At 61.4% G+C, this 19,560-nt stretch overlaps 1 pseudogene; it reads right to left on the bottom strand.

Moving 5' to 3' along the window:
- The window catches only part of LOC139245785 (zinc finger protein 585A-like), a 423,809-nt pseudogene that overhangs the window by 29,232 nt on the left and 375,017 nt on the right, over positions 1 to 19,560 (bottom strand).

The following is a 19,560-nucleotide window of genomic DNA, read 5'->3' on the forward strand; positions in this document are numbered from 1 at the left end:
CGCACCCCTCTCCTAAAGCGAAGGGGCGCCGTCAAGGACCCGTTAACCTTAATCAGACACTCCGCGGCGGCGTACAAAAGTCGGATCCGGGCGACGAAATGCGTCCCGAACCCGAAAGCGCGCAGAGTTCCGATCAGATAGTCGTGATCCACCCTGTCGAACGCCTTCTCTTGGTCGAGGGATAGGAAGGCGACCGACAGACCAGCCTCCTGGGAACAATGGATGAGGTCCCGGACCAGATGGATGTTATCGTGGATTGTCCGGCCCGGGACCGTGTAGGACTGGTCGGGATGGATCATGTGGTCCAGCACGGCACCAAGGCGAGCAGACATCGCCCTGGCGACGATTTTGTAGTCCGTGCTGAGGAGGGAGACCGGGCGCCAGTTCTTAAGGAGGCGGAGATCGCCCTTCTTAGGCAGCAGGACGATGACTGCCCTGCGCCAAGAGAGGGGCATCTCCCCGGTCGCCAGACTTTCCCCCAGGACCCGTGCGTAGTCGCTCCCCAGGATGTCCCAGAACGCCCTGTGGAACTCCACGGTCAGCCCGTCCAGCCCCGGGGATTTTCCCCTTGAGAGCCGGGCGAGGGCACCGGTCAGCTCCGCCAGGCTTAGCGGAGCTTCCAGATTTTCGGCGCCCTCCAGGCTGACCTTCGGCAGGTCCTCCCACAAAACTCTACGCGCTTCCTCGCTGGACGGATCCGGAGAGAACAGAGCCCCGTAATATTCACGGGCCCTGTTGTTGACGCCCTCCGGATCCGAGACGAGAGAGCCGTCGTCGGCCAGCAGCGTCAAGAGCTGCTTACGGACACTCTGCCTTTTTTCCAGCGAGTAGAAGAAGGGGGAGCCGCGGTCCAGATCCCGCAGGAACCGGATCCGCGACCTCACGAACGCGCCTCGGGACCTGACGAGCTGCAGGTCCTTCAGTGCGGCCTTCTTCGCTTCGTCCACCGTCCGCAGGGCCGGGTCCTGGACGACTTGACCGAGACGGGCTTCCAGGTCGAGCACCTCTTTTTCTAGGCGCCCGACTCTGGCTGCCCGCCTCTTGGTCGACCCCCTCGCGTACTCTTGACAGAAGAGGCGGACGTGAGCCTTGCCCACGTCCCACCATAGCCTCAAGGAGGGGAAGCCCCCCTGCTTCCTTCTCCAGTCGGACCAGAAACGACGGAACGAGTCCTGGAACCGCACGTCCTCCAGCAGCCGGTTGTTAAAGTGCCAGTACGCGGACCCCGTCCTCGCGCGGAGCGAAGCGAGCTCCGCCCACACCAGGTGGTGGTCCGAGCACGGCACCGGCCGCATGGAGGCCGCCGGGACGCAGGAAACGTACGCCCGAGACACGTAAAGGCGGTCGACTCTGGACCATCCAACTCCAGGCCTCACCCAAGTAAAGGCGCTGGAGTCGGGGTGGAGATTTCGCCAGACGTCCACCAAGTCGAAGGACCCGACAAGGTCCCTCAACTTCTCCATCGCCGCCATGCACTGCGGGGCACCGGAGCGGTCCCTCGCCCCGAGGGTGCAGTTAAAATCCCCCCCGAGGACAATGCAGTCGCCGACGTCACCGGAGCCAAGAAGAGCGGACACCTCTTCAAAGAAGCGCGTTTGCTGCGGGCCGGGCTGAGGGGCGTACACGTTCACGAGATGGAGCGGCACGTCCCCCAGGCGAACCGTTACGTGCAGCAAGCGGCCTGGCACGGGCTCCTCGACCCCCAAGATCTCCGGCTGAAAATGCGGGCCCAGCAAGATGGCCACCCCACTAGAAATGGCGGTGAGGTGGCTCATGCGGACCTCTCCTTGCCATTCCAGGAGCCACGTGGCTTCGTCTCCTGGAACGGTGTGGGTTTCTTGCAGGAAGCACACCGCATATTTCCCCTCCCGCAGGAGCGAAAAATTTTCAAATCTACGGCGTGTCCCTCTGCCGCCGTTGATGTTGAGGCTGGCTATGGTTATCTTCATGGCAAAAGCATAGTGCAACCTCTACCTTAACCTATTGTGGGGGAGGGAGCGGAGTCTTTTGTTGAACTCCGCTCCCTCCGCAGCCCAGCGAGGAGTCCCTCGAGCTCGCGCAGCTCAAGGTGTTGCGCCTTTGTCAAGGGCCCGCCCGCGGCCAAGGTTTTGACGGCGGCGCGGACGGACCCCTTGATCAGCTCTGGCTCGGACCATTTTTCCAGGGCCAGTCGGGCTTGGTCGCAGCGACCCCGGCTCTGGGCCAAAAAGTCCCGGAGTTCCTTTGCAGGAATGAGGATGGTCTCGGCGCCGGCCGCGAGCAGATCCACCGCCTCGCTGGCGGTGGTCTCTAGGTCTTCACCCGCGGCCCCCACCGAGTCCCCGTCCTCCTCCGGGAGGTGGCCGCCAGCAGCCGGACCATCGACCGCACAAGGTACGGCAAATGAACCGGCCGCTCCAACCGGCCCTGGCTCTGCCCCGATCCCACCCCAGGATCGTCGGCAGAAGAGTCCCCACTGGGCTCTTTTAAAAATGGTGCTGGGTCGGGAAATGACAGCGGAAGGGGTTCCCCCTCCGCCCCAGGAACCGGGGAACAAGGAGAGACCCGGCCATAGGAAATCCCCAGGCTCTCCAAGTGCTCCAGCTCCACAGCAAGAGGCGAGGGTGGGTGTTCCTCCCCCTCCCCGCTGCCACCCCCCGGCCCAGCATCTACAGTGTCATAATAAACATTAATTTGTGTTTCTGCCGGGTCGAGCGACTCCCGGGGGCAGCTGATTAATAGCTGGGCGGGCTCAGGTTCGGCCTTTTCGGCCCCGCCCGCCTCAGTCCCCGGGACGCCCGGCCCGGCGGCAATGCATTCTTCCGCTGGCCCCACGCCCCCCACGACAGGCAGATCTTCCACGCCATCCCCGGGAGGCAGAGGCTGGGCAGCCTCAACTGCCTCACCCTCCCCGGGGACAGACTCCTCGCGCCTGCAGCGCAATTTGGGAGCGCTGGTGGGGGACGCGGGACACGCGGCGGGCACCGACTCCTCCGCGGAGGGATGTTGTTCCCCCTCCGCCTCATCGGAGCCGTGCCTCCTTTTGTTCCTGGGGGCGCGCGGAGGCGGGGAGACCTCCATGTCTGCCGAGGCCTCCCGTTCCGCCCCCCCCTTTTCCTTTTCTTGCCCGCGCCCGGGCCCCTCTGCAGTGTTGTTCAAGGGCTCGGGCACGGGCTCGGGGCACCCCGCGCTCGCCGGTGACTGGGTTGGGCCGAGCGCAGAAAACAAATTGTCTGGCGCACCGAGGGGACCCGCCTCTAGATGTTTCTCCTTGTTCCGCGCCTTCTTTCCGTTCGGACGCTCTCCCTCCCCCCCGCCGGAGGCCCCGAAAACAAAGGCCTCCGACGATGACCGCGCACCTATGGCTCCCGGCACGCGGACGCAACTAGGGGAAGGGGTGGCGGCGGCGCCAGCCTTGGCCGCCTTCGGTGGTTTGGCGGCCTTGGAGGCGGTGCAGTTCTTGCGAATGTGCCCCACCTCTCTGCAGGCATGGCACCGCACGCCGTCCGACGTCCAGAAGACGCGGTAGGCAGTCCCCTCGTGCACCACATTAAAGTGCCCTTCCGTCATGTCCTCCCGCGCCAGCCGGACAAAGAGCTGGCGGCGGAAGGAGAACACGTGGCGCAGGCTGTTCTCCCCTAGCCGAGCGGTATGGGGTTGATCCCCGACCTTACCTCCCCCAGTTGGTGTAGGTGAGGGAGGAGGAGCTCAGAGGAAACAAAGGGCGGGACGTTTGACACGATGACCCTCTGCGCGGTGGCCTCGAGAGGGTCCACCGGCAGGAACGTCCCGCCCACCGTGAGCCCCTTTTCAAGGGCCAGGGACACCGCCCGCTCCGACCCCAGGAAGAAAACAGCCTTCCCAGACATCTTGGAGGCCGCGACAATGGCCGAGGGGCCGACTACCCCAGCCATCGCCCGCACGCACTCCTCAATGCTCATTGTGGGGTGAGTGTAGCTCTTGACCCCGTGTTTCCTGGTTATAAGTTGAAAAGGTGGCAGGGCAGCGGGTGGCGCAGGAGGTGCCGTGGAAGCGGTTGCCACCTGCGCATACGTCTTCGCTGGCCCTGCCACCGGCGTGGATGGGGTCGCCATCACGGGGTCCCTTTAAGGGCCACACCCACCCCAAAGTCACAGGCCTTAATGGTCTTTATTGGCCTTGTATATTTAACTGAGCAGAGGAGCTCTTAACGAGGCACCACTCCCCTAGTTGGCAATTGGGGAGGGGCCTTGCTCCCTCTGCTCAGTTGTCTCAATTGTTTTTTTTTAAATTAGGAGAAAGGGGCCTCAGAGAGAGAGGGGAGAAACAGAGTAACAGAGAAAGAGAGAGGGGGGGTGGGAAGGGGGATGCGGGGGGGGAACTGCGAGGGCAGGTCTCCCCTCGCAGCTGTGGGTGGGTGCACTCCCCAGATGGCAAAAACACACAAAAAACACAGTCTTTGGATTGGTCTTCAGGTGGGGGGAGAAGACGTCTTCACCTGGGGCAGCTCGAGCCACCAGGCACACACTCCCAACGATGTTTAAATAGGGTGATTAATGAAATTCTTGAGCCTGGTAGCTCCAGCTATCCCAGGCTAGGCAAATGTGGGGGGTGGGGTGGGGGGTTCCAATTGTGGGGGGGGCCTAGTTGTAAGCAAGGCCCCCACACACACTACCACACACACACACACACCCCCCGCGATGTTCCGGCCCTCAGTGGTCTTCTTTCCTCCCCCCACCGATACAACAAAGTCTGTTTGGGAAATGCACCCACACCCACCTGTAGAAATGTAGAGTCTCCCTCCTTCCACACTGGTTTGTTGTTGGTTTTTCCCCCTCTCTCCAACTCTTTGCAGAAGTGGTAAATTGTTTAAAAGTTTTCTGTTCTCCTCCTCTCCCTCTGGGTGAAAGTTGGTGGTGAAGCCCCTTCCTTCCTTCTCTTCCTGGGCTGGTCTCAGGGCTCTCCAGGCAGGAGCTCAAGTTGATAACAGCTCTCCTCACTGCTCACAGCTCCAACTGAGCAAGACACGCCTCCACTGCTCCACGATTGGTCCTTGTACATGAAACTCTTTTGAGTTAACCTGCAAAAACATAAAACATTAAAACCATGCCACCCGACCTGGGTGACACAGCAGACATTTTCAAGGCCCCTTTTTTTTTTTTGGTTTTTGGTTTTTTTTTTGGGGCGCTAAAATCAAATTTTTCCAGTGCCCCCTATAAAAGGGGAGGGGGACACTAAAAGCACCGGCAATGAAAACAAATTAAACTTTAAAACGTAAAATCAAATTAAAATTTGGTTGCCGGGCGTGATGATGCACTCCAGTCCCTCCGGTGCCCACCTCTCGCGGAAGGCCGCGAGCGTACCGGTGGACACCGCGTGCTCCATCTCCAAGGACACCCTGGACCGGATGTAAGAGCGGAAGAGAGGCAGGCAGTCAGGTTGAATGACCCCCTCGACCGCCCGCTGCCTGGACCGGCTGATGGCACCCTTGGCCGTGCCCAGGAGCAGTCCTACGAGGAGGCCCTCGGACCTACCCGCTCCCCTCCGCACAGGTTGCCCAAAGATCAGGAGAGTGGGACTGAAGTGCAGCCAGAATTTCAGGAGCAGCCCCTTCAAATAATGGAACAGGGGCTGCAACCTTGTGCACTCCATAAAAACATGGAACACGGACTCCTCCAGACCGCAGAAATTGCAGGTGGCCTGGGAGTCCGTGAACTGGCTTAAAAATTTGTTGCACGGCACTGCTCCGTGCACCACCCTCCAGGCCAAGTCCCCGATGAATAGTGGGAGGACCCCTGCGTAGAGTGCCCTCCATCGGGGACCCCCGCCTCCTCCGGACGGCAAGATGGTACGCCATGGCGTGTCCGGACGGCCGGCGAGGATGGCAAAGTTGAGGGTGTGCAGGAGCAGCCCGTACAGGAAACCCCTCCGCGCGGAACTGAAAGGCACAGAGGGGATTTCCCCGAGGCGGCTCAAGTTGTGAGGTGCCGGTCCCCGAGGGAGGTTCCGGGGTTTGGCGCCAATGAGGAATTCCGTCCGGACGGGGGTCAGTTCGGACGGGATCTCCCCACGTGCTTGAGCCTCCTCGATGCACCTAACGGAGTCAGGGCCCAGAGCTGTTTTTAGCGACTCGATGGCATCGGCCGCGTGGCGGACGTTGGCAGAATTTAGGCGCCGCGCCAGCGTGTCTGGCGCCATCCAGCCCGCTCCTCCGCCATCGAGCAGGTCCCTGACCCTGGTCACCTCACCAGCCACAGCCCTCTCTTCCGACCGCCACATAAAACCTCGGCCGTGGAGGTACGGATTCCCGAGCAGCGGCTCCTGCAGGACGGCCGCCACTCCAGCCGGCGGAGAGCTGCGCTTGGTGGAGACTTTGTTCCAGACCCTGATGAGTTCCCTGTAAAAGACAGGCAGCTCCCGGAGGGCGGTCCTGGCACCCCCCAAGTTCACAAACAGGAGCTGCGTGTCATAATTGAGGTCGCGCTGCTGGCGAAATAAATACCTCGCCAGAGCACACCACCTAGGAGGGGGCTCGACGTAAAGGTATCTCTGCAGGGTCTGAAGACGGAAAGTCGCGAGCTGGGCGCTGACGCACACCAACAACTGACCGCCCTCCTCAAGCGGGAGACTCAAGACCGCGGCAGAGACCCAGTGCTTCCTGTTGTTCCAGAAGAAGTCCACCAGCTTCTTCTGTATCTTGGCGACAAACGCAGGGGGAGGGGTCAAAGTGACCAGCCGGTACCACAGCATTGCGGCCACCAGCTGGTTTATGACTAGCGCTCGACCCCTGTAGGACAGCACTCGGAGCAGTCCTGTCCAGCGCCCTAGGCGAGCGGCGACCTTGGCCTCCAGCTCCTGCCAGTTCGCCGGCCAGGCTCCCTCGTCGGGGCTAAGGTAGACTCCCAGATAGAGGAGATGGGTCGTGCTCAGGGCAAAAGGCCTGAGCTCCTCCGGCAGGGAGTCCACCTGCCACTGACCCACCAGGAGTCCGGAACATTTCTCCCAGTTAATCCTGGCGGAGGACACGGCCGAGTAAATCTCCTGGCACTCACGCATCCTCCGCAGGTCAGCGGGATCCTCTACCGCGAGGAACACGTCATCGGCGTAAGCCTAGAGGACGACCTCCACGCCCGGCCCTTGCAGAGCCAGTCCCGTCAACCTCGTCCGCAAGAGGCGCAGGAAAGGCTCCACGCAAACGGCGTATAACTGGCCGGACATGGGGCATCCCTGGCGCACCCCTCTCCTAAAGCGAAGGGCGCCGTCAAGGACCCGTTAACCTTAATCAGACACTCCGCGGCGGCATACAAAAGTCGGATCCGGGCGACGAAATGCGTCCCGAACCCGAAAGCGCGCAGAGTTCCGAGCAGATAGTCGTGATCCACCCTGTCGAACGCCTTCTCTTGGTCGAGGGATAGGAAGGCGACCGACAGACCAGCCTCCTGGGAACAATGGATGAGGTCCCGGACCAGATGGATGTTATCGTGGATTGTCCGGCCCGGGACCGTGTAGGACTGGTCGGGGTGGATCATGTGGTCCAGCACGGCACCAAGGCGAGCAGACATCGCCCTGGCGAAGATTTTGTAGTCCGTGCTGAGGAGGGAGACCGGGCGCCAGTTCTTAAGGAGGCGGAGATCGCCCTTCTTAGGCAGCAGGACGATGACTGCCCTGCGCCAAGAGAGGGGCATCTCCCCGGTCGCCAGACTTTCCCCCAGGACCCGCGCGTAGTCGCCCCCCAGGACGTCCCAGAACGCCCTGTGGAACTCCACGGTCAGCCCGTCCAGCCCCGGGGATTTTCCCCTCGAGAGCCGGTCGAGGGCACCGGTCAGCTCCGCCAGGCTTAGCGGAGCTTCCAGATTTTCGGCGCCCTCCGGGCTGACCTTCGGCAGGTCCTCCCACAAAACTCTACGCGCTTCCTCGCTGGACGGATCCGGAGAGAACAGAGCCCCGTAATATTCACGGGCCGTGTTGTTGACGCCCTCCGGATCCGAGACGAGAGAGCCATCGTCGGCCAGCAGCGTCAAGAGCTGCTTACGGACACTCTGCCTTTTTTCCAGCGAGTAGAAGAAGGGGGAGCCGCGGTCCAGATCCCGCAGAAACCGGATCCGCGACCTCCCGAACGCGCCTCGGGACCCGACGAGCTGCAGGTCCTTCAGCGCGGCCTTCTTCGCTTCGTACACCGTCCGCAGGGCCGGGTCCTGGACGACTTGACCGAGACGGGCTTCCAGGTCGAGCACCTCTTTTTCTAGGCGCCCGACTCTGGCTGCCCGCCTCTTGGTCGACCCCCTCGCGTACTCTTGACAGAAGAGGCGGACGTGAGCCTTGCCCACGTCCCACCATAGCCTCAAGGAGGGGAAGCCCCCCTGCTTCCTTCTCCAGTCGGACCAGAATCGACGGAACGAGTCCTGGAACCGCACGTCCTCCAGCAGCCGGTTGTTAAAGTGCCAGTACGCGGACCCCGTCCTCGCGCGGAGCGAAGCGAGCTCCGCCCACACCAGGTGGTGGTCCGAACACGGCACCGGCCGCATGGAGGCCGCCGGGACGCAGGAAACGTACGCCCGAGACACGTAAAGGTGGTCGACTCTAGACCATCCTACTCCAGGCCTCACCCAAGTAAAGGCACTGGAGTCGGGGTGGAGATTTCGCCAGACGTCCACCAAGTCGAAGGACCCGACCAGGTCCCTCAACTTCTCCATCGCCGTCATGCACTGCGGGGCACCGGAGCGGTCCCTCGCCTCGAGGGTGCAGTTAAAATCCCCCCCGAGGACAATGCAGTCGCCGACGTTGGCGGAGCCAAGAAGAGCGGACACCTCTTCAAAGAAGCGCGTTTGCTGCGGGCCGGGCTGAGGGGCGTACACGTTCACGAGATGGAGCGGCACGTCCCCCAGGCGAACCGTTACGTGCAGCAAGCGGCCTGGCACGGGCTCCTCGACCCCCAAGATCTCCGGCTGAAAATGCGGGCCCAGCAAGATGGCCACCCCACTAGAAATGGCGGTGAGGTGGCTCATGCGGACCTCTCCTTGCCATTCCAGGAGCCACGTGACTTCGTCTCCCGGAACGGTGTGGGTTTCTTGCAGGAAGCACACCGCATATTTCCCCTCCCGCAGGAGCGAAAAATTGTCAAATCTACGGCGTGCCCCTCTGCCGCCGTTGATGTTGAGGCTGGCTATGGTTATCTTCATGGCAAAAGCATAGTGCAACCTCTACCTTAACCTATTGTGGGAGAGGGAGCGGAGTCTTTTGTTGAACTCCGCTCCCTCCGCAGCCCAGCGAGGAGTCCCTCGAGCTCGCGCAGCTCAAGCTGTTGTGCCTTTGTCAAGGGCCCGCCCGCGGCCAAGGTTTTGACGGCGGCGCGGACGGACCCCTTGATCAGCTCTGGCTGAGACCATTTTTCCAGGGCCTGTCGGGCTTGGTTGCAGCGACCCCGGCTCTGGGCCAAAAAGTCCCGGAGTTCCCGTGCAGGAATGAGGATGGTCTCGGCGGCGGCCGCGAGCAGATCCACCGCCTCGCTGGCGGTGGCCTCTAGGTCTTCACCCGCGTCCCCCACCGAGTCCCCGTCCTCCTCCGGGAGGTGGCCGCCAGCAGCCGGCCCATCGACCGCACAAGGTACGGCAAATGAACCGGCCGCTCCAACCGGCCCTGGCTCTGCCCCGATCCCACCCCCAGGATCGTCGGCAGAGGAGTCCCCACTGGGCTCTTTTAAAAATGGTGCTGGGTCGGGAAATGACAGCGGAAGGGGTTCCCCCTCCGCCCCAGGAACCGGGGAACAAGGAGAGACCCGGCCATATGAAATCCCCAGGCTCTCCAAGTGCTCCAGCTCCACAGCAAGAGACGAGGGTGGGTGTTCCTCCCCCTCCCCGCTGCCACCCCCCGGCCCAGCATCTACAGTGTCATAATTAACATTTGTTTCGGTTTCTGCCGGGTCGAGCGACTCCCGGGGGAAGTTGGGTATTGGCTGGGCGGGCTCAGGTTCGGCCTTTTCGGCCCCGCCCGCCTCAGTCCCCGGGACGCCCGTCCCGGCGGCAATGCATTCCTCCGTGGTCCCCACGCCCCCCCCCGACAGGCAGATCTTCCACGCCATCCCCGGGAGGCAGAGGCTGGGCAGCCTCGACTGTCTCACCCTCCCCGGGGACAGACTCCTCCCGCCTACGGCGCTGCTTGGGGGCGCTGGTGGGGGACGTGGGACACGCGGCGGGCACCGACTCCTCCGCGGAGGGATGTTGTTCCCCCTCCGCCTCAACGGAGCGGCGCCTCCTTTTGTTCCTGGAGGTGCGCTGAGGCAGGGAGACCTCCATGTCTGCCGAGGCCTCCTGCTCCGCCCCCCCTTTTTCTTTTCTTGCCCGCGCCCGGGCCCCTCTGCGGTGTTGTTCAAGGGCTCGGGCACGGGCTCGGGGCACCCCGCGCTCGCCGGTGACTGGGTTGGGCCGAGCGCGGTAAAAAAATTGTCTGGCGCACCGAGGGGACCCGCCTCTAGATGTTTCTCCTTGTTCCGCGCCTTCTTTCCGTTCGGACGCTCTCCCTCCCCCCTGCCGGAGGCCCTGAAAACAAAGCCCTCCGACGATGCCCGCGCACCTATGGCTCCCGGCACGCGGACGCAACTAGGGGGAGGGGTGGCGGCGGTGCCAGCCTTGGCCGCCTTCGGTGGTTTGGCGGCCTTGGAGGCTGGGCAGTTCTTGCGAATGTGCCCCACCTCTCTGCAGGCATGGCACCGCACGCCGTCCGACGTCCAGAAGACGCGGTAGGCAGTCCCCTCGTGCACCACATTAACGTGCCCTTCTGTCATGTCGTCCCGCGCCAGCCGGACAAAGAGCTGGCGGCGGAAGGAGAACACGTGGCGCAGGCTGTTCTCCCTGAGGCCGAGCGGTATGGGGTTGATCCCCGACCTTACCTCCCCCAGTTGGTGTAGGTGAGGGAGGAGGAGCTCAGCGGAAACAAAGGGCGGGACGTTTGACACGATGACCCTCTGCACGGTGGCCTCGAGAGGGTCCACCGGCAGGAACGTCCCGCGCACCGTGAGCCCCTTTTCAAGGGCCAGGGACACCGCCCGCTCCGACCCCAGGAAGAAAACAGCCTTCCCAGACATCTTGGAGGCCGCGACAATGGCCGAGGGGCCGACTACCCCAGCCATCGCCCGCACGCACTCCTCAATGCTCATTGTGGGGTGAGTGTAGCTCTTGACCCCGTGTTTCCTGGTTATAAGTTGAAAAGGTGGCAGGGCAGCGGGTGGCGCAGGAGGTGCCGTGGAAGCGGTTGCCACCTGTGCATACGTCTTCGCTGGCCCTGCCACCGGCGTGGATGGGGTTGCCATCATGGGGTCCCTTTAAGGGCTACACCCACCCCAAAGTCACAGGCCTTAATGGTCTTTATTGGCCTTGTATATTTAACTGAGCAGAGGAGCCCTTAACGAGGCACCACTCCCCTAGTTGGCAATTGTGGAGGGGCCTTGCTCCCTCTGCTCAGTTGTCTCAATTGTTTTTTTTTAAATTAGGAGAAAGGGGCCTCAGAGAGAGAGGGGAGAAACAGAGTAACAGAGAAAGAGAGAGGGGGGTGGGAAGGGGGTGGGAACTGCGAGGGCAGGTCTCCCCTCGCAGCTGTGGGTGGGTGCAATCCCCAGATGGCAAAACACAAAGTCTTTGGGGTGGTCTTCAGGTGAGGGGAGAAGATGTCTTCACCTGGGGCAGCTAGAGCCACCAGGCACACACTCCCAATGATGTTTAATTAGGGTGATTAAGGAAATTCTTGAGCCTGGTAGCTCCAGCTATCCCAGGCTAGGCAATTGGGGGGGGGTCAATTGTGTGTGGGGCCTAGTTGTAAGCAAGGCCCCCACACACACTTTCCACACACACACACCCCCCGCGATGTTCCGTCCCTCAGTGGTCTTCTTTCCTCCCCCCACCAATTCAACAAAGTCTTTTTGGGACTGCACCCACACCCACCTGTAGAAATGTAGAGTCTCCCTCCTTCCACACTGGATGTTGTTTTGGTCTTTTCCCCCTCTCTCCAACTCTTTGCAGAATGGTAAAAAGATGTACAAAGTTTTCTGTTCTCCTCCTCTCCCTCTGGGTGAAAGTTGGTGGTGAAGCCCCTTCCTTCCTTCTTTTCCTGGGCTGTTCTCAGGGCTCTCCAGGCAGGAGCAAAAGTTGATAGCTGCTCTCCTCACTGCTCACAGCTCCAACTGAGCAGGACACGCCTCCACTGCTCCACGATTGGTCCTTGTGCATGAAACTCTTTTGAGTTTACCTGCAAAAACATAAACATTAAAACCATGCCACCCGACCTGGGTGACACAGCAGATATTTTCAAGGCCCTTTTTTTTTTTTTTTTTTTTGGGCACTAAAATCACAATTTTCCCCAGTGCCCCCTATAAAAGGGAAGGGGGACACTAAAAGCACCGGCAATTAAAACAAATTAAACTTAAAAACGTAAAATCAAATTAAAATTTGGTTGCCGGGCGTGATGATGCACTCCAGTCCCTCCGGTGCCCACCTCTCGCGGAAGGCCGCGAGCGTACCGGTGGACACCGCGTGCTCCATCTCCAAGGACACCCTGGACCGGATGTAAGAGCGGAAGAGAGGCAGGCAGTCAGGTTGAACGACCCCCTCGACCGCCCGCTGCCTGGACCGGCTGATGGCACCCTTGGCCGTGCCCAGGAGCAGTCCTACGAGGAGGCCTTCGGACCTACCCGCTCCCCTCCACACAGGGTGCCCAAAGATCAGGAGAGTGGGACTGAAGTGCAGCCAGAATTTCAGGAGCAGCCCCTTCAAATAATAAAACAGGGGCTGCAACCTCGTGCACTCAATAAAAACATGGAACACGGACTCCTCCAGACCGCAGAAATTGCAGGCAGCCTGGGAGTCCGTGAACTGGCTTAAAAATTTGTTGCACGGCACTGCTCCGTGCACCACCCTCCAGGCCAAGTCCCCGATGAATAGTGGGAGGACCCCTGCGTAGAGTGCCCTCCATCGGGGACCCCCGCCTCCTCCGGACGGCAAGATGGTACGCCATGGCGTGTCCGGACGGCCGGCAAGGATGGCAAAGTTGAGGGTGTGCAGGAGCAGCCCGTACAGGAAACCTCTCCGCGCGGAACTGAAAGGCACGGAGGGGATTTTCCCGAGGCGGCTCAAGTTGTGAGGCGCCGGCCCCCGAGGGAGGTTCCGGGGTTTGGCGCCGATGAGGAATTCCGTCCGGACGGGGGTCAGTTCGGACGGGATCTCCCCACGTGCTTGAGCCTCCTCGATGCACCTAACGGAGTCAGGGCCCAGAGCTGTTTTTAGCGACTCGATGGCATCGGCCGCGTGGCGGACGTTGGCAGAGTTTAGGCGCTGCGCCAGCGTGTCTGGCGCCATCCAGCCCGCTCCTCCACCATCGAGCAGGTCCCTGACCCTGGTCACCTCACCAGCCACAGCCCTCTCTTCCGACCGCCACATAAAACCTTGGTCGTGGAGGTACGGATTCCCGAGCAGCGGCTCCTGCAGGACGGCCGCCACTCCAGCCGGCGGAGAGCTGCGCTTGGTGGAGACTTTGTTCCAGACCCTGATGAGTTCCCTGTAAAAGACAGGCAGCTCCCGGAGGGCGGTCCTGGCACCACCCAAGTTCACAAACAGGAGCTGCATGTCATAATTGAGGTCGCGCTGCTGGCGGAAGAAATACCTCGCCAGAGCACACCACCTAGGAGGGGGCTCGACGTAAAGGTATCTCTGCAGGGTCTGAAGACGGAAAGTCGCGAGCTGGGCGCTGACGCACACCAACGACTGACCGCCCTCCTCAAGTGGGAGACTCAAGACCGCGGCAGAGACCCAGTGCTTCCTGTTGTTTCAGAAGAAGTCCACCAGCTTCTTCTGTATCTTGGTGACAAACGCAGGGGGAGGGGTCAAAGTGACCAGCCGGAACCACAACATTGCGGCCACCAGCTGGTTTATGACTAGCGCTCGACCCCTGTAGGACAGCACTCGGAGCAGTCCTGTCCAGCGCCCTAGGCGAGCGGCGACCTTGGCCTCCAGCTCCTGCCAGTTCGCCGGCCAGGCTCCCTCGTCGGGGCTAAGGTAGACTCCCAGATAGAGGAGATGGGTCATGCTCCAGGCAAAAGGCCTGAGCTCCTCCGGCAGGGAGTCCACCTGCCACTGACCCACCAGGAGTCCGGAACATTTCTCCCAGTTGATCCTGGCGGAGGACGCGGCCGAGTAAATCTCCTGGCACTCACGCATCCTCCGCAGGTCAGCGGGATCCTCTACCGCGAGGAGCACGTCATCGGCGTAAGCCGAGAGGACGACCTCCACGCCCGGCCCTTGCAGAGCCAGTCCCGTCAACCTCGTCTGCAAGAGGCGCAGGAAAGGCTCCACGCAAACGGCGTATAACTGGCCGACATGGGGCATCCCTGGCGCACCCCTCTCCTAAAGCGAAGGGGCGCCGTCAAGGACCCGTTAACCTTAATCAGACACTCCGCGGCGGCGTACAAAAGTCGGATCCGGGCGACGAAATGCGTCCCGAACCCGAAAGCGCGCAGAGTTCCGAGCAGATAGTCGTGATCCACCCTGTCGAACGCCTTCTCTTGGTCGAGGGATAGGAAGGCGACCGACAGACCAGCCTCCTGGGAACAATGGATGAGGTCCCGGACCAGATGGATGTTATCGTGGATTGTCCGGCCCGGGACTGTGTAGGACTGGTCGGGGTGGATCATGTGGTCCAGCACGGCACCAAGGCGAGCAGACATCGCCCTGGCGAAGATTTTGTAGTCCGTGCTGAGGAGGGAGACCGGGCGCCAGTTCTTAAGGAGGCGGAGATCGCCCTTCTTAGGCAGCAGGACGATGACTGCCCTGCGCCAAGAGAGGGGCATCTCCCCGGTCGCCAGACGTTCCCCCAGGACCCGCGCGTAGTCGCCCCCCAGGACGTCCCAGAACGCCCTGTGGAACTCCACGGTCAGCCCGTCCAGCCCCGGGGATTTTCCCCTCGAGAGCCGGGCGAGGGCACCGGTCAGCTCCGCCAGGCTTAGCGGAGCTTCCAGATTTTCGGCGCCCTCCGGGCTGACCTTCGGCAGGTCCTCCCACAAAACTCTACGCGCTTCCTCGCTGGACGGATCCGGAGAGAACAGAGCCCCGTAATATTCACGGGCCCTGTTGTTGACGCCCTCCGGATCCGAGACGAGAGAGCCGTCGTCGGCCAGCAGCGTCAAGAGCTGCTTACGGACACTCTGCCTTTTTTCCAGCGAGTAGAAGGGGGAGCCGCGGTCCAGATCCCGCAGGAACCGGATCCGCGACCTCACGAACGCGCCTCGGGACCCGACGAGCTGCAGGTCCTTCAGCGCGGCCCTCTTCGCTTCGTACACCGTCCGCAGGGCCGGGTCCTGGACGACTTGACCGAGACGGGCTTCCAGGTCGAGCACCTCTCTTTCTAGGCGCCCGACTCTGGCCGCCCACCTCTTGGTCGACCCCCTCGCGTACTCTTGACAGAAGACGCGGACGTGAGCCTTGCCCACGTCCCACCATAGCCTCAAGGAGGGGAAGCCCCCCTGCTTCCTTCTCCAGTCGGACCAGAATCGACGGAACGAGTCCTGGAACCGCACGTCCTCCAGCAGCCGGTTGTTAAATTGCCAGTACGCGGACCCCGTCCTCGCGCGGAGTGAAGCGAGCTCCGCCCACACCAGGTGGTGGTCCGAACACGGCACCGGCCGCATGGAGGCCGCCGGGACGCAGGAAACGTACGCCCGAGACATGTAAAGGCGGTTGACTCTAGACCATCCAACTCCAGGCCTCACCCAAGTAAAGGCGCTGGAGTCGGGGTGGAGATTTCGCCAGACGTCCACCAAGTCGAAGGACCCGACCAGGTCCCTCAACTTCTCCATCGCCGTCATGCACTGCGGGGCACCGGAGCGGTCCCTCGCCTCGAGGGTGCAGTTAAAATCCCCCCCGAGGACAATGCAGTCGCCGACATCGACGGAGCCAAGAAGAGCGGACACCTCTTCAAAGAAGCGCGTTTGCTGCGGGCCGGGCTGAGGGGCGTACACGTTCACGAGATGGAGCGGCACGTCCCCCAGGCGAACCGTTACGTGCAGCAAGCGGCCTGGCACTGGCTCCTCGACCCTCAAGATCTCCGGCTGAAAATGCGGGCCCAGCAAGATGGCCACCCCACTAGAAATGGCGGTGAGGTGGCTCATGCGGACCTCTCCTTGCCATTCCAGGAGCCACGTGGCTTCGTCTCCCGGAACGGTGTGGGTTTCTTGCAGGAAGCACACCGCATATTTCCCCTCCCGCAGGAGCGAAAAATTGTCAAATCTACGGCGTGCCCCTCTGCCGCCGTTGATGTTGAGGCTGGCTATGGTTATCTTCATGGCAAAAGCATAGTGCAACCTCTACCTTAACCTATTGTGGGGGAGGGAGCGGAGTCTTTTGTTGAGTTCCGCTCCCTCTGCAGCCCAGCGAGGAGTCCCTCGAGCTCGCGCAGCTCAAGGTGTTGCTCCTTTGTCAAGGGCCCGCCCGCGGCCAAGGTTTTAACGGCGGCGCGGACGGACCCCTTGATCAGCTCTGGCTCGGACCATTTTTCCAGGGCCAGTTGGGCTTGGTCGCAGCGACCCCGGCTTTGGGCCAAAAAGTCCCGGAGTTCCTTTGCAGGAATGAGGATGGTCTCGGCAGCGGCCGCGAGCAGATCCACCGCCTCGCTGGCGGTGGTCTCGAGGTCTTCACCCGCGTCCCCCACCGAGTCCCCGTCCTCCTCCGGGAGGTGGCCGCCAGCAGCCGGCCCATCGACCGCACAAGGCACGGCAAATGAACCGGCCGCTCCAACCGGCCCTGGCTCTGCCCCGATACCACCCCCAGGATCGTCGGCAGAGGATTCCCCACTGGGCTCTTTTAAAAATGGTGCTGGGTCGGGAAATGACAGCGGAAGGGGTTCCCCCTCCGCCCCAGGAACCGGGGAACAAGGAGAGACCCGGCCATAGGAAATCCCCAGGCTCTCCAAGTGCTCCAGCTCCACAGCAAGAGACGAGGGTGGATGTTCCTCCGCCTCCCCGCTGCCACCCCCCGGCCCAGCATCTACAGTGTCATAATTAACATTTGTTTCGGTTTCTGCCGGGTCGAGCGACTCCCGGGGGAAGTTGGGTATTGGCTGGGCGGGCTCAGGTTCGGCCTTTTCGGCCCCGCCCGCCTCAGTCCCCGGGACGCCCGTCCCGGCGGCAATGCATTCCTCCGTGGTCCCCACGCCCCCCCCAACAGGCAGATCTTCCACGCCATCCCCGGGAGGCAGAGGCTGGGCAGCCTCGACTGTCTCACCCTCCCCGGGGACAGACTCCTCCCGCCTACGGCGCTGCTTGGGGGCGCTGGTGGGGGACGCGGGACACGCGGCGGGCACCGACTCCTCCGCGGAGGGATGTTGTTCCCCCTCCGCCTCAACGGAGTGGCGCCTCCTTTTGTTGCTGGAGGTGCGCTGAGGCAGGGAGACCTCCATGTCTGCCGAGGCCTCCTGCTCCGCCCCCTCTTTTTCTTTTCTTGCCCGCGCCCGGGCCCCTCTGCGGTGTTGTTCAAGGGCTCGGGCACGGGCTCGGGGCATCCCGCACTCGCCGGTGACTGGGTTGGGCCGAGCGCGGTAAACAAATTGTCTGGCGCACCGAGGGGACCCGCCTCTAGATGTTTCTCCTTGTTCCGCGCCTTCTTTCCGTTCGGACGCTCTCCCTCCCCCCCGCCGGAGGCCCTGAAAACAGAGCCCTCCGACGATGCCCGCGCACCTATGGCTCCCGGCACGCGGATGCAACTAGGGGGAGGGGTGGCGGCGGCGCCAGCCTTGGCCGCCTTCGGTGGTTTGGCGGCCTTGGAGGCTGGGCAGTTCTTGCGAATGTGCCCCACCTCTCTGCAGGCATGGCACCGCACGCCGTCCGACGTCCAGAAGACGCGGTAGGCAGTCCCCTCGTGCACCACATTAAAGTGCCCTTCTGTCATGTCGTCCCGCGCCAGCCGGACAAAGAGCTGGCGGCGGAAGGAGAACACGTGGCGCAGGCTGTTCTCCCTGAGGCCGAGCGGTATGGGGTTGATCCCCGACCTTACCTCCCCCAGTTGGTGTAGGTGAGGGAGGAGGAGCTCAGCGGAAACAAAGGGCGGGACGTTTGACACGATGACCCTCTGCACGGTGGCCTCGAGAGGGTCCACCGGCAGGAACGTCCCGCGCACCGTGAGCCCCTTTTCAAGGGCCAGGGACACCGCCCGCTCCGACCCCAGGAAGAAAACAGCCTTCCCAGACATCTTGGAGGCCGCGACAATGGCCGAGGGGCCGACTACCCCAGCCATCGCCCGCACGCACTCCTCAATGCTCATTGTGGGGTGAGTGTAGCTCTTGACCCCGTGTTTCCTGGTTATAAGTTGAAAAGGTGGCAGGGCAGCGGGTGGCGCAGGAGGTGCCGTGGAAGCGGTTGCCACCTGCGCATACGTCTTCGCTGGCCCTGCCACCGGCGTGGATGGGGTTGCCATCATGGGGTCCCTTTAAGGGCTACACCCACCCCAAAGTCACAGGCCTTAATGGTGTTTATTGGCCTTGTATATTTAACTGAGCAGAGGAGCCCTTAACGAGGCACCACTCCCCTAGTTGGCAATTGTGGAGGGGCCTTGCTCCCTCTGCTCAGTTGTCTCAATTGTTTTTTTTTAAATTAGGAGAAAGGGGCCTCAGAGAGAGAGGGGAGAAACAGAGTAACAGAGAAAGAGAGAGGGGGGTGGGAAGGGGGTGGGAACTGCGAGGGCAGGTCTCCCCTCGCAGCTGTGGGTGGGTGCAATCCCCAGATGGCAAAACACAAAGTCTTTGGGGTGGTCTTCAGGTGAGGGGAGAAGATGTCTTCACCTGGGGCAGCTAGAGCCACCAGGCACACACTCCCAATGATGTTTAATTAGGGTGATTAAGGAAATTCTTGAGCCTGGTAGCTCCAGCTATCCCAGGCTAGGCAATTGGGGGGGGGTCAATTGTGTGTGGGGCCTAGTTGTAAGCAAGGCCCCCACACACACTTTCCACATACACACACACCCCGCGATGTTCCGGCCCTCAGTGGTCTTCTTTCCTCCCCCCACCAATTCAACAAAGTCTTTTTGGGACTGCACCCACACCCACCTGTAGAAATGTAGAGTCTCCCTCCTTCCACACTGGATGTTGTTTTGGTCTTTTCCCCCTCTCTCCAACTCTTTGCAGAATGGTTAAAAAGATGTACAAAGTTTTCTGTTCTCCTCCTCTCCCTCTGGGTGAAAGTTGGTGGTGAAGCCCCTTCCTTCCTTCTTTTCCTGGGCTGTTCTCAGGGCTCTCCAGGCAGGAGCAAAAGTTGATAGCTGCTCTCCTCACTGCTCACAGCTCCAACTGAGCAGGACACGCCTCCACTGCTCCACGATTGGTCCTTGTGCATGAAACTCTTTTGAGTTTACCTGCAAAAACATAAACATTAAAACCATGCCACCCGACCTGGGTGACACAGCAGATATTTTCAAGGCCCTTTTTTTTTTTTTTTTTTTTGGGCACTAAAATCACAATTTTCCCCAGTGCCCCCTATAAAAGGGAAGGGGGACACTAAAAGCACCGGCAATTAAAACAAATTAAACTTAAAAACGTAAAATCAAATTAAAATTTGGTTGCCGGGCGTGATGATGC

Source organism: Pristiophorus japonicus, unplaced genomic scaffold, assembly GCF_044704955.1.
Source record: "Pristiophorus japonicus isolate sPriJap1 unplaced genomic scaffold, sPriJap1.hap1 HAP1_SCAFFOLD_236, whole genome shotgun sequence".
Classification (NCBI taxonomy): Eukaryota; Metazoa; Chordata; class Chondrichthyes; family Pristiophoridae; genus Pristiophorus; species Pristiophorus japonicus.